This window comes from Ovis canadensis, chromosome 2 (assembly GCF_042477335.2).
Source record: "Ovis canadensis isolate MfBH-ARS-UI-01 breed Bighorn chromosome 2, ARS-UI_OviCan_v2, whole genome shotgun sequence".
Taxonomy (NCBI): domain Eukaryota; kingdom Metazoa; phylum Chordata; class Mammalia; order Artiodactyla; family Bovidae; genus Ovis; species Ovis canadensis.
In genome coordinates, this window is record NC_091246.1 from 236,411,359 (window position 1) to 236,425,828 (window position 14,470).

A 14,470-nucleotide genomic window follows, 5' to 3' on the forward strand; every position below is an offset into this window, starting at 1 on the left:
TGCAGAGATCAAACCAGTCAATCCTAAAGGAAATCAGACCTGAACATCCATTGGAAGGACTGCTGCTGAAGCCAAAGCTCCCAAACTTTGGCCACCTGATGCAAAGAAATGATTCATTAGAAAAGACCATGATGCTGGGAAAAATTAAAGGCAAGAGGAGAAGGGGACAATAGAGGATGAGGTGATTGGATGACATTACCGACTGGATGGACATGAGTTTGAGAAAACTCCAGGAGTTGGTGATGGACAGGGAAGCCTGGTGTGCTGCAGCCCATGGGGTTGCAAAGAGTCACAGACGACTGAGCAACTGAACTCAACTAACTGAATACTTATTGCCAATATATCACCAAAAATGCTAATTGACTTTCTATTTTATGAAAGTTCTTATGAAGTCATAAATTTAAAAAAAAAACTGATTAGCAAGAGGGCAGAGATAAAACTTCAGCAGCATAAACACTGATGTCTGATTTCAGGAAACCTAGAGAAATAAATATTTTGTATCATTGATTCTACTTTTCATTTTTAATGATTTCCACTTTTCCAATATTTCCTTTTATATATCTATTTTGTTACATAGACTTATTTGTGTACTCTACTAAGTGGCCAGTTTATGTCTCCAGAGTCACAGAAATTTCACTAAGCAGCATAGAAACCAGAAACTGGGCTTTTTCTTTTAAACTCTTTCTTGCTAGATACAATGGAGCAGTGTAGATAAAAGGTAACACCAGGGATACCTTGATAAATTCAAAGTAGCTGACAGATCTCTAACACAAGAACAAACACCACCAAAAGCCCTCAGTCTCATTTTTATGTATTTATATTTGCACTCTCTTATCATTTGATTTTTTACTACTCAACGCTTGTCAGTGTTACTACTTAATTTCAATTCATGGCTTCAATTTCCAGATCTGGAAACAGCGAACAAAATTAAGTTTGGAAGTCACTGACGTTCAGCTTTTTTTCAAGCTGACCTCTAACAAAATTGTCAGAAACGGTGTTTCCTATAGAACAGGAACCATTCCATTCATCCATGTAATAGAATGAGAGTTAGCTTCTGTTCATATCTTTAATGAGGTGTGTTCTCTTCTTCCAGACTGACAAATACACAAAGGGAAAAAATAGAAATCCGATCATGCAGATGAGAACAGTAGAGCGCTTTTTAAAACATTAGCCAAGCCATGGAATTTCTGTGGTTAAAGTCATAAATAGTCCCTAGAGAAGCCATTGATAATCACCATTTGGCCTGAATGGAGTCCTTCAGTCAATGCATGCTGTTTTCATTTTTCCTTTTTATTTTTTTAATTACCTGATTCACTGTTTTTGTTGTGGTCCCCTGAGGCTTTGCCTTCTCCTGTGGAATTTTCTTGACTAGAATCCCATGAGATGACATTTCTTCTAATTAGATTTCTTGGCTGTTAGAGATTATTATGCTAGAAAACACATTCCTTCCTCTTTCCCTTTTCCGATATTTCTATCCTGCTCTTGTGTTTTTATTTATGCAAGATGCAAGCCAGATGTTATATTAATAAGAGAGCTGACTTTCCTCAAGGAGCTATTCATCAGCTCAGAAGTAGACCCTGTTGCAATTTCTGGGAATTCTTCAAATTCTTTCCTTACTTTTTTTTTTTTTTTTCACTTTAAGTAGCAAATTTTGGAAGATATACTTGAAAGCAATATTACTGTAAGTATAGAATTACTTCTATTTACTGGGAATGTTGATGGCGATGGGGAGTTTTCACAGTTAAATTTTAAAGTTAAAGAAGAAAGAATTGAAATTAGGAACTATATCTTATAAATGTAGGTAGCATATCACATTTCATGTGTATAAACTTTTTGAAAACTTAATTGCTGTTGTTCAGGGGCAGAGTCATGTCCGACTCTTGGTCATTCCATGGTCTGCAGCATGCCAGGCTTCCCAGTCCTTCACTATCTCCCAGAGTTTGCTCATACTCATTAAATTAATTTAATTGAAAACTTAAATAGAATAAAGATGCCATATCAGAGCAAGGGAGTATCTTACACAGTGAAGTCCAGATTCTCTGTTATGTGAAATGTGTATATTAAAATATAAAGAATTAAATATTTCATTTTTGCCACAAATATAATTCTATAAAATGAAAAATATTAAAGCAAAACAGAAAGAGCTTCTTATACTCATCAGATGAATACATCTTCCAGGGCACAAAAATATTTTTTTTAACAACCACAGTTAAATTCATTATGATTCCAAAAATAATCTCTTAAAACAGACATGAGATCCTTAAACTAGCAAACATCCCAGGAACACTCAATAAAAGTTTTGGAAATCTTTTTTACATCCTCAGAAGGCTTATTCTGTGTCTTTCCTTGCTGGTTTTGATTCTTAAATTAACTGATCAGACAAAGGAGGTTATCTGAAGTCCATGACCGTGTGTAAGACTTGAACCTAAGGAACAATGTAGTACTTCCACCTTTCAACAGGTTGTCCAGGCACTCATAAGCTGTGTGTATTATTCATAAGTTGAAGCATAATTTTTATTTTTATTTATACCATAGTTTTTAAATCAAAATGTATGGATAGCCCCAGCAACACTGCTGGCTCCCCTAGCACTATAGCAAGTAGGAGTTGATAACTCACCCTTGATTTCACTAAGCTAGTTCTGGTAGTAGTTGTCTACAACTAAAAATCAAGTCCTCACTGTCTCAAGAACTCCCAGACCTTTTATTTTATATCTGTTGTGCTAACATCCATAGAGATAGTGTGGACACTCTCTTTGCTCATCGTTGGCCTTCTTTACCATTATTCCTTGCGTGTGTTAGCTGCTCAGTCATGTACAGCTCTTTGCGACCTAATGGATTGTGGTCCGCCAGGCTCCTCTGTCCATGGGATTTTTCAGGCAAGAATACTGGAGTGGGTAGCTATTCCCTTCTCCAGGGGATCTTCCTGACCCAGGGATCAACCCGGGTCTCCTGCATTGCAGACAGATTCCTTATAGTCTGAACCACCAAGGAAGCCCTTCCCTTGTCATCATTAAAAACCTCAGCTTTGATCTCATATCTGTCCTCCTTAAACACTGCTTTCCAGAATTCTAAACTCTGCTGTCCTTCCTAGTACACTGGCTGCTCCATCTCCATCTCCTTTGTTGATTTGTCTTCATCTGTCTGACCTCTTATTGTTAGAGTTTCCCAGGTTTCAGGCCTTGGACATCTGCCCTAACTACTGCATTCCTTTGGTACCATCACCCAAGCCTGTATGCCATGCGGATTCCAAAATGTAAATCTTCACTCTGTTTTTCTCTCTTTGACTCCATTCTTTTATATCCCATTGGCCTCTCCACACTGCCACTCCAGTGTCTAGAGGTGTTGCTATAGCATGCATTAGGTATCACCTGACGGCTAGCACTTCTCACTCCTCCACTGGTACCATGCAAGTTCCAGCCATAACTATCTACTCCTTGGACAATTAAAGTAGACTCCAAACCCATCTCCCTGAGGATCCATTTCTGTCCTACAGTCTATTCTTGACACCATGGACAAAATGATCCTGATTTTTAAAAAAAGATAAATCAAGTCACTCAACAGCTCAGTATCTTCCCAGCTCACTCAGAGTGAAGCCCAGTGTGTTTACATTGACCGTGGAGGCCTGACCTCATTCATTAGGTTTTTGTTGACCTGAGTTCCTGCCCTCTCACCCCTCGCCTGACCTCAGTCACATGATGTTATCCAGATGCTCCTTGCCAGGGACTCTCCCACTTCAAGTCTTTTGCACACGCTTCTTTCTCTGCCTGAAATGTTTCTCTACCAGTGTCTATGTGGGCTGCCTACTCATCACCATTCCATCCCAGTTCATTTCTCTTTATCACACTTGCTGCCATGTGGTGTTTAAAATGCTCAGATGTTCTATTTACTTATTTTATTTATTGCCTGTCACCAGCCCTTGGTGGCTCAGGTGATGAAGAATCTGCCTGAAATGCAAGAGACCCGGGCTCAATCCCTGTGTTGGGACGATCCTCTGGAGAAGGGAAATGGCAATCCACTCCAGTCTTCTTGCCTGGAGAATCCCATGGACAGAGGATCCTAATGGGTTACAGTTCGTAGGTAGCAAATAGTTGGAAATGACTGAGTGACTAACACTTTCACTTTTCACCACCCTCATACAAAACAATTTAAACTCTACAAGTGCAGGAATTGATTACCTTTGTTGTTCACTGATTTTTCTTTGTCCCCTAAAATAATGCCTGGCAATACAGTGCTTACTCAGTAAATAAGCATTGAGTGAATGAATTTCAGATAGTCTTGAAATCAAAGATATGATCTATCTGATGGCAAACATAAAATGACAACCTGCAGCATTCACGGTTGTGTGTTCAGTGCTACGGTGGCCAAAAGTAAAGGATAGCTGCCTTCAGAGGAACTTTAAGAAGTTATATTCCTGGGTTCCCTGGTGGTCCATTGGTTAAGAACCCACCTGCCTATGCAGGGGACACAAGTTCAATCCCTGGTTAGGGAAGATCCCACATGCTGCTGCAGAGCAATGCAGCCCACGCACCATTAACTACTGAGCCCACATGCTGCAGCTACTGAAGTCCATGCTCCTAAAGCCCATGCTCCCCAACAGGAGAAGCCGCTGCAATAAGAAAACCACACCCCAATGTTCATCGCAGCACCGTTTACAATAGCCAAGACATGGAAGCAACCTAGATGTCCATCGGCAGATGAATGGATAAGAAAGCTGTGGTACCTATACACAATGGAGTATTACTCAGCTATTGAAAAGGATGCATTTAAATCAGTTCTAATGAGGTGGATGAAACTGGAGCCTATTATACAGAATGAAGTAAGTCAGAAAGAAAAACACTAATACAGTATATTAACGCATATATATATGGAATTTAGAAAGACAGTAACGATGACCCTCTATGCGAGACAGCAAAAGAGACACAGATGTAAAGAACAGACTGTTGGACGCTGTGGGAAAAGGTGAGGGTGGGATGATTTGAGAGAATAGCATTGAAACGTGTATATTATCATATGTGAAATAGATTGCCAGTCCAGGTCCGATGCATGAGGCAGGGAGCTCAGGGCTGGTGCACTGGGATGAACCTGAGGGATGGGATGGGAGGGAGGTGGAGGGAGGGTCAGAATGGGGACACATGTCCACCCGTGGCTGATTCCTGTCAATGTGTGGCAAAAACCACCACAATATTGTCACTAGCCTCCAATTAAAATAGGGGAAAAAAAGAAAGAAAGAAACTCACACACAGCGACTAGAGAGGGGCCCCCTCTTGCTGCAACTAGAGAAAGCCCACAGGTGGCAGGGAAGACACAGCACAGCCAAAGAAATTAAATAAATAAATTTTTTTTTAAAGTTATACTCCATTGTGGGATTTTAGACACATCTTTATAGAACACAAGTAACCCAACATAACACAGAACAATAGCATATAAGAATCACAATTGTTCATATATCACTGCTATCTTTTGAAACAAGACGTAAATACATCATTCTAAACTCTATTTTTTGAAAGCAAGTCCCAACTCTATTCATTTGTCAGAAACAAATTCACATGTCAACATACGAGATGACCGCAAAATAAATATTTAATTAAATTTCATTTATTCAAATATTTATTCAAGAAATAGATTCTGTGAGCCTTTCATGTACAAGACAGAGCTCCAAAGACATAAGCTCTGATTGTGGATGAGAAGGGCCAGGAACTTGCACTTACAGAGCCTATCATGGTTTACTTGAGCTTTGACCCAACTAACTGATGAGGGAAAACTAAAAAATTTTCCTTGTTCTTGTTCATCACGGAAGCACACTTCCCTTTATAATGGAGTATCTTCAAAGTCTACTTGTCAAACATTGTGAGTTATATGAGGAAGCAGAATATGGGTACAAGGGCAGTGAAAGGCAGCTCCCTATTTCATGAAAAGTTAAATATATACTTACAAATATAACCTACAAGCTTCACTCCAGTAGAAATGAACAGCAATCAGAAAGACTAGTACCTGAATATTCAGAACAGCTAAATTAGTAATATCCAAACACTGAAAATAATCCAGTGTCCCTCAGCAGTTCAATGAATAAACAAATTGTGGTATAGCCACACAATGAAATAATAATGAGTAATACAAAGAGCAAACTATTGATGCATGCAACAATTTGGGTGGATCTCAGAAGTGTCATGCTAAATGGGGAAAAAGATACAAAGAGAATGATGTAATTCCATTTATATAAATTCTCAAACGTGCAAATGAATCCATAGGAACAGAAAGCAGATCAGTCATTGCCTGAAAACACGAATAAAGGAAAATGAGGATTGCGAAAAGGATCAAGGAACCTTTTAAGAGTAATAGAAATATTTGTTATCCTCATTGTGGTGCTCTTTTATGAGAGTATTCACCTACTAATATTCATCAAATTATGCCCTTTAAATATGTACATTTTCTTGTACAAAAGTTATACCTCAATACTGCTATTTTTAAAATATACATACCATTCAAAAATTATTTAAAAAAAAAAAGATTTTTAAAACCACACCTCCCCCCCAAGAAAAAGCACTGGCTGAAGCACTAGCAGTGTTTGGTACATATTGGTGCTAAATACATCATTGTTGAAAAATACACATCTGTAAATAACTGTTAGCACTTACATAATGTTTACCATCTATCAGTAACATTTGTTAATTTAATTAATATAAATTCTATAAAGCAAATGTTATTACTACAGCAATTTAAAAAATATTGTGCAACTGTCTTCTAAGTTAGGTTAGGACACCGAGAGCCTATTCTTCAAGGTTATCCAGCCGGTAACTTGCAGAACTGAGTCCACACATGCAGTCTGTCTCCAGATGCATGTCTTTTTCCTACAACATACCACCATAAAAGAAACAAAAGAAGAAATTAAAGAATCCGGAAAAGAGGCTTCTCTGTGTGCTTGGCAGTCAGGGAAGTCTTTTTAAAAAGACCGGATGTTTGCTGAGCTTTCAAAGGTAGGGAAATTTTGGAAAAAGAGAAGAGTAAAAGTGTATCTCAGACAAAGTTGATGCTGTCAGGCATGAAAGAACCCGAGAAGGTATTTGTCCAGTCTTTGGTGACATCCCTTACAGCATGAGTTAGATCAAAGTCCACTGACATTTTATCTTATAAATATTGCATGCAGGATATAAATTGTCAGATCAGTGGGGAAGAAGAGCAAGAGGAGGTGATTTCTCCCATGGCAGGAAAGGAATAAAAGATGGAGCTAGAGCTGACTGTTCAATGATGAATGTGGCAATCTTTTTCTTTAATGTATGTTATGACTGAGAAAAGGGGAAATGATGAGCCTTGGAGGCTCACATTAACAAGGAAAAGGAAATATTGCTTTCACAGGGTCACATGCCCACACCAAAATTTGTTGCCAGAATTAGGAATTAAGAAGAACGAAAATACTACTCTTGGGATTTGACCATGGTGGTGAAGATGATGTTAACCAGACATCCAGGAGGACAAATACAGTGCATATATTCATGTCTAAAGAAACCAAGAGACATCTTTCATGAAAGCAAACTACAAGGAAAGGGCAGCCAAAGGGAGGGAAGGTCACGCAAGGTGCCTGAAGAAGCAGATAAGACCAGATGCAACTCTTGAGAAAGCTTGCAAAGCAAGGCTAACAAGTGAGGAATGGAAGGAGGTGATCAGACTTGTGGCAGAGGCTGAATCAGTGCTGATATGAAGAGGACTGAAAAAACAAGTGGACATTAAGAGACATCATGTGGATATACCCTGCTTGGAGGAAGTGATCTGCCAATGGAGAAGTGAGAAGAGACGCACTCCGCATGACGGACAAGGTGGCTGCTACCAATTTGAGTAGTTGGGAAGAATAGCACCAAGATAACTTCATTCTCACATAAAATTGTACATTGTAAAATAATTTCTGCTAGCCTAAAATACAATCCATGGTTTCCACCAAGCCTCCTAAGAGGAAGTTAACATTTTACAAATATGTGCAATGAAAATCTACCCTCTTTAAAGTGTATTCAAAATAACTCTTGGGACTTCCTTGGTGGTCCAGGGGTTAAGACTTCTCCTTCCAAAGCTGGGAGCACGGGTTCAATCCCTGGTCAGGGCACTAAGATCCCACATGCCTCACAGCCAGAAATACAAAACATAAAACAGAAGCAATATTGTAACAGTTTCAGTAGAGACTTTAAAATGCCACATAAAAACAATCTTAAAAAAATTGAATCTCAATAGACTATTAGCAAGTGAAATTCAGCAGTACATTAAGAATATAATAATAAATAATCTAGTGATCTTCATTGTAGTATTATAAGAATGGATCACTGATAAATATATATTAATGTAATTCACTATAATAATTGTTCAAAAGTAAAAAAATTGCAACACCCATTATTTATGAGAAAAAAAATTTAAACCATGGTAACATAAGGATAAGCCTTTAATATGTCTTTATCAAACTAAAGGCCCAAATTATACAAAATAAGAAGCAGTGGAAATTTTCCTCTTAAAAACTGAGATGACTGTTATGAATGAAAAAAGAATTGAGGTATGTAAACTGGAAAAGACAGAGATTTTTTGCAGATAATATGATCATTTACTCAGAACACTCAAGAAACTCAGAAAGCCATTAGATTGAAAGAAATCAGTAAAATCTATGTGTTTGTAGCTATGTCTATATTAGGTATTAAAACAAGTTGGTATAATGAAAGAAACAATTACAAAGAAGAAAGTAAATTATCAAAGACTGTTTTTATGCAAAATCCATATTAAGAAAACTTAAAATACTATTTAGGTACCCAAAAGACTTAAAGAAAATATATATCATAATCTTAGATAAGAAAACTCAAATGTCATTAAACTACCAACTTTCTAATTTAACCTGTAAATTTGTAACATTCCCAAGAAAATGACCAGGCCTTAAAAATTAGGCAAGCCAATTCTAAAGCTGACATAGAAAATCAACAAGAAAATATACCCACATAATATTTGAGTGAGTTTAATGAATTCCATTAGAAAGTGTAATTGATTACTACACTGTCTTATTGTGAATACATAGATGGATCAAAGGAAGAATACATAAATAGACCCAAAGACATGAGCAATTTTGTTTTAGGATATTTCTACCAGTACATATAATAGGAATTATTTAGTAAATGGTTATGAGGCAATTGGTTAGCCATCTAACCAACATTGAATTACTATATCACTGCAATAAAGTTTGTATTTATAGTTTAGTACAGTGCATGACTTATTGCCATCACATTCTTCCTAGTGAAAGTGTTTGTAAAGAGTGAAATCGCCAACTGTTCACACATAGGCAAAGAGAGAAGGCTTGAGACTAATGGCTGTTAGCAGCATTTTAGCTTTCCCCAGGAGAACACAGACAACACAGAGCAGGCTCTAGAATAGACAGTGAGAAAACACTGCCCAGGTGCTAGAAATCTCAGTGCCCCGCTTGAAGTTGGTCATACTACTCCCTTAACCCTTAAGTTGACTCATTCGGGTTTTGCTTCTTCCCTTGGTTCTCACTTTCTATTATATTCATTTCAATGCTATTTCCTATGCTGTAAACTACAAATTGGCAAAGAGTTTATTCATTGGAAAAGACTTTGATGCCAGGGAAGATTGAAGGCAAAAAGAGAAGGGGGCAGCAGAGAATGAGATGGTTAGATAACATCACGGAATCAACGGACATGAATTGGAGCAAACTTCGGGAGATGGAGAGGACTGGAGAGCCTGGTATGCTGTAGCCCATGGGGTCTCAAACAGTCAGACACAACCTAGCAACTGAACAATAACAGCAACAAACTTAAAACCATTTTGGAGTAAATGATAGACTATTCATAGTTAGCATATGTTAATACAAGTTGTCCTTGTTGTTTAGTCACTAAGTCATGTCTGACTCTTTTACAAACACATAGTTTTAAATGTTCGCTTACCAAAGCGTTTCCATAAGACAGAACATGAAAATTCATTGTTCTTCCCAGGCATCAATACTCAAGCTGTCCATTCAACTTGGTGAAATCATTCATTTATAATAGTCTGTAATTTGCTATTTTTAACCAAAGCATTTTGTTTGTTTCCAGTGTTTGTGAAATAGTAAATCTATTCATCTCTCTGAACATGAGCTCTAAATGATCAACCAGTGTGCTCCTTAAAGCTTACCTGGGGAATGATCATCACTTTCTAAAACCACCACACAATAACAAGATTCTGCCTTAATGCAAAGGCTGAAATGTAATGAAGGCTTCATGGTACTATTTATGAATTGTTTAAGCCTCTGTCGCCAGCCTGAGTTTCATGCATTTCCAGGCTGCTGAATTATATCTTTGCACACTGTAAGAAAGCTCACCTAACATATTTTTTTACATAAGGGAGATAAACCCTGTTTGTGAGCTCTGCTGTGAAGGACACCTAACACAATACTTGCTCATGGTCCCCGAGACTGTTCACCAAGCCTGAAATGTTATCAAATAATTACATGGTAGCAGTAGAAGCTGGAGTGTGCTTTCTGTGCTATTTTGCTGTTCAGTGGTGTCCTACTCTTGGCAACCCCACCGATTGCAGCATGCCAGGCTTTCCTGTCCTTCACTATCTCCCGAAGTTTGCTCAAACTCATGTCCATTGAGTCAATGATGCCATCCAACCATCTCATCCTCTGTCGCCCCTTCTCCCCCTTCTCCTTCTGTGCTATTGGCTCAAGTCAATTATAACTTCTTGCAAACTGCTCCATCAACTTCTGCTAATTGTAGCATATATCTCCATGACAGAAGGGAAGCTCATCCTTCATTTACATTGCACTTTTCCCAAAGCCTAAGCATAGCAAATTCTGTCTTGACTAATTATAAATATCCTTCCCCTCAGAATATGACTGAGAGACCAAAGGATGTCTGCTTTCCTCCCTTTTCATTAAAAGGGAGTTGCCATTCGACTAAATTGAATTTTCCTTTCATTCTCTGTGGATGAGTTAGCTTAATATCTCTGCAAGCACATAAATCTTATGCATCCAGCTGTTGCCTGTTAGGCTGCTCAGGGCAGCTCTGTCCTTTCACCAACCAAGTGGGAAGCTTCGGGACCAACCCAGGACAGAGTCAACATATGCAGAGCTTTGTCAGTTCCCCTTGACTTCCTTCTACTTCCTAATCACCAGGAAGCTTGTTCCAGGACTGATTCAGGCTTGGATCATCTAGATCATTCCATACCCATTAAAACTTACCAGTCTTGTTGCTCAATCTTTCAGATTTACTAGATTTTCGCAACCCTGATGCTGGAAAAAATTGAGAGCAAAAGGAGAGGGCAGAGGATGAGATGGTTAGATAGCATCCCTGACTCAATTTAGATGGACTTGAGGAAACTCTGGGAGATAGTGGAGGATGGGGAAACCTGCTCTGCTGCCTTGGTTCACAAACATGGGGTCACAGAGAATCAGACATGACTTAGCTACTGAACAACAACAAGCAACTCATTCCGTTCTGGCCAAAGTTAAAGAAAGGAGTTAACTGCTTGTGGACTATGCTATCCTGACTTCCTGAAATGCTTACCACTTATCATCACCCCAGCTCCCTTGGTAAGATTAGATGGCCTTCAGTCTCCATTCATCCTCCCATAGCATCTTGTGAACACGCATCAATTTGTATCTCAATTTTCTGTTTCCACGTTAATCTTCTCAGTGAACTGAGCTCTTTAATGAAACATGCTATGGCAATCATATATGTTTTAATGTTATTCATCATTTTATTCCTAGTACTTAGAAGAGTGTCCAGTATATAATAGGTATCCAAAAATTACTTGATGAATAAATGAATCATTCACTCGCTGCTCAGCCTACCTAGATTAGGACCCCTGGAAAAAATTCTGCTGATATCGTTCTTCCTAAAGTAAAAAGCTATCCAATCTGCTCTTGAGTGAGTGTGACCAAGCGTCAGGTATTCTAAGTATTTTTTTTTTTTTCCAACAAGCATACCTCCTTCATAAGAAAACAAAACAAAACAAAACAAAAGAAAACTGGATGGTCACTTTTTTCACCTCGATGTGACAATATATTCTAAGAAACACTTTCTAATACACTCTTAAAATCTGTTCAATTAAAGCAGAAAAAGAAATCCAGTGCCAGCTTCAAGAATAAACTCTACTAAGTCGCCACAGTTCAGCTGTGTATTATATAACGCTATTGTAGCACTGTCAAATTTCTAGAATCTAATAATGATACACATCTTCTAATATATTTATGTCTGCAAGTCTATTCCTAGAGACTTCTTTATCATTTTTGAGTTAAGTTCCTCATGAACACCATGGCTCAATGTTTTAATATAAAATGCAAACACTAATAGAGCTTATTAGAAGTCTTAACAGGGAAGGTCTGAGGAAGAGGACAGTGATAAAAGTGAGACATTCAAAACAGCCCAATGAACAATAAACAAAATCTAAATATGATTATATTAAAATATTTTACATTAGTTTCAGTTCAGTCACACAGTTATGTCCGACTCTTTGTGACCCCATGGACTGCAGCAAGCCAGGCTTCCCTGTCCATCACCAACTCCCAGAGCTTGCTCAAAGTCATGTCCATCAAGTCGGTCATGCCATCAAACTATCTCATCCTCTGTGATCCCCTTCTCCTCCTGCCTTCAATCTTTTGCAGCATCAGGGTCTTTTCCAGTGAGTCAGTTCTTCACATTAGGTGGCCAAAGTATTGGAGTTTCAGCTTCAACATCAGTCCTTCCAATGAATATTCAGGACTGATTTCCTTGAGGATGGACTGGTTGGATCTCCTTGTAGTCCAAGGGACTCTCAAGAGTCTTCTCCAATACCACAGTTCAAAAGCATCAATTCTTCCATGCTCAGCTTTCTTTATGGCCCAACTCTCACAACCGTACATGGCTATTGGAAAAACAGGTGTGTAAATAAGTGATTCTTGTAAACATTGGAAAATTCCTCTAAGAACTGAAGAAACTTACTTTAAAAATAAACATTGCATTTTTTCCATTCTTTCATGCATTTTGGACAATGTATCAGAAAATGCACTCTCTGAATTAAGCAGTGAGATAGGAGGTCTTCTTTTTATGAATATTTCAGTCAACCAGTAACCCCATAATAGCTTATTCTTTCTCCTATTCTTCTTCCATTTTCTCTCTTATATTTCTACCCCACATACTAGTGCAGAATTAAAATTCTATGTGATCAAGAACATAAGAAAAGTGTTGGGTTGGAAACTCTTACATGCTGCTTCTTGCTAGTACATCCTTTCCACCCTCTCCCTGCCTCCACCCCAACCCCACCTCCAACTAAATCATTCCCTGATCTCCAGCTGCCACCTTGACAAAAACTGAGCCTCAGAGCCTCATATGTAGACCTATAATTTGTCATTTTATTTTTCGATCACAGCAGGGAGCTCCCTGTTGCCAAGGATTTCCCACCTTGAAATGAAAGATGAAATAGACACCTGCAGAATTCTCTGACAACTGGTCCCTCATCCTGGAGAAGAGCCTGAATAGGACAGCAGAAAAGGCTTACAGGATGATAGGGGGATAATATTCAGTGCTAGGAAGAACTCCTGAGGTGAATGCCAAGATGATTGTTTTGTTTAAAGGGCAGTCAGTCGTGTCCCCTGGGGGAAAGGAAAAAGAACAATGGTTTTTCTAAGAAAAAAAGATTTTACTTTGGAGTCTCTTTTCAGTTTATTTGGCCAGGCCAACTTTCTTCCATTTTTTAATTCATTTAATTTGTTTTCTGAGAGATCTGATTGATCTAGGATTACAACACATTCAACTATACAGTCTGAGGTTCAGATTGGTACAGAAGTGACAATTCAGTTGTTCACGAGACTCAATCTCAGAATAAAATAGCTCTTCACCTAAAGTTTTTCGATACACAAAGCACCTACTTTCTCTCAGTGCCTCAATTCCATTCAAACCCAGTCACAACTGGACTTTGTTTATTTCTGCATCAGATTCACAATCAAAGTACTAAAATTCTTTCTTCTTTCTTTTTATCACCAGATAATGTTTCTAGGCTCAAACACAGGCAGAAGATGCACCAAATGATATCAAAACAGAGTATTATACCACAAGCAGTATTGAAGCAAATCACCCATCTATCAAGAAAGTTACCATTACACTGTCATTTTGCCTGATTAAAGATGTATTAAATGTGTCTCAAGGAAATGCTTTTTGGTCATTTGTAACACGAGAACTTCTCCTCAAAGACATTACAATACTTGTTAACCTCCCTTCCCACCATCCATGTATTTCCAATGTTCTCTCTTTTTGGTTGTTTTTTCACACCTATAACAGAATGCAGAAACCGAAGTAAGCTGCTCTCAGGCAGTTCAGAAGGGAAAGTAGGGAAAAGCGGTAGGGCGGGGGGAAGCTTTGCTTAAATATACCCTTTTACTCATTTATTCATTCAGTAAATATTTATGGAGGGCTTACTGTGCCAAGTGTGCTAAGAAGTACTGGTTTATAATGGAAAAGAAGGCAAACCTGAT

At 38.3% G+C, this 14,470-nt stretch overlaps 1 long non-coding RNA gene across 1 annotated transcript in view; it reads left to right on the forward strand.

Annotated features, from left to right (window-relative positions):
- LOC138434737 (uncharacterized) overlaps nt 1–14,130 on the forward strand; it is a 65,427-nt gene extending 51,297 nt beyond the window's left edge. The window contains exon 4 of the long non-coding RNA XR_011254843.1: nt 13,983–14,130. This is a non-coding gene — a long non-coding RNA (uncharacterized lncRNA). The remainder of the gene's footprint in view (nt 1–13,982) is intronic.
- Nucleotides 14,131–14,470: the final 340 nt, after the last annotated feature.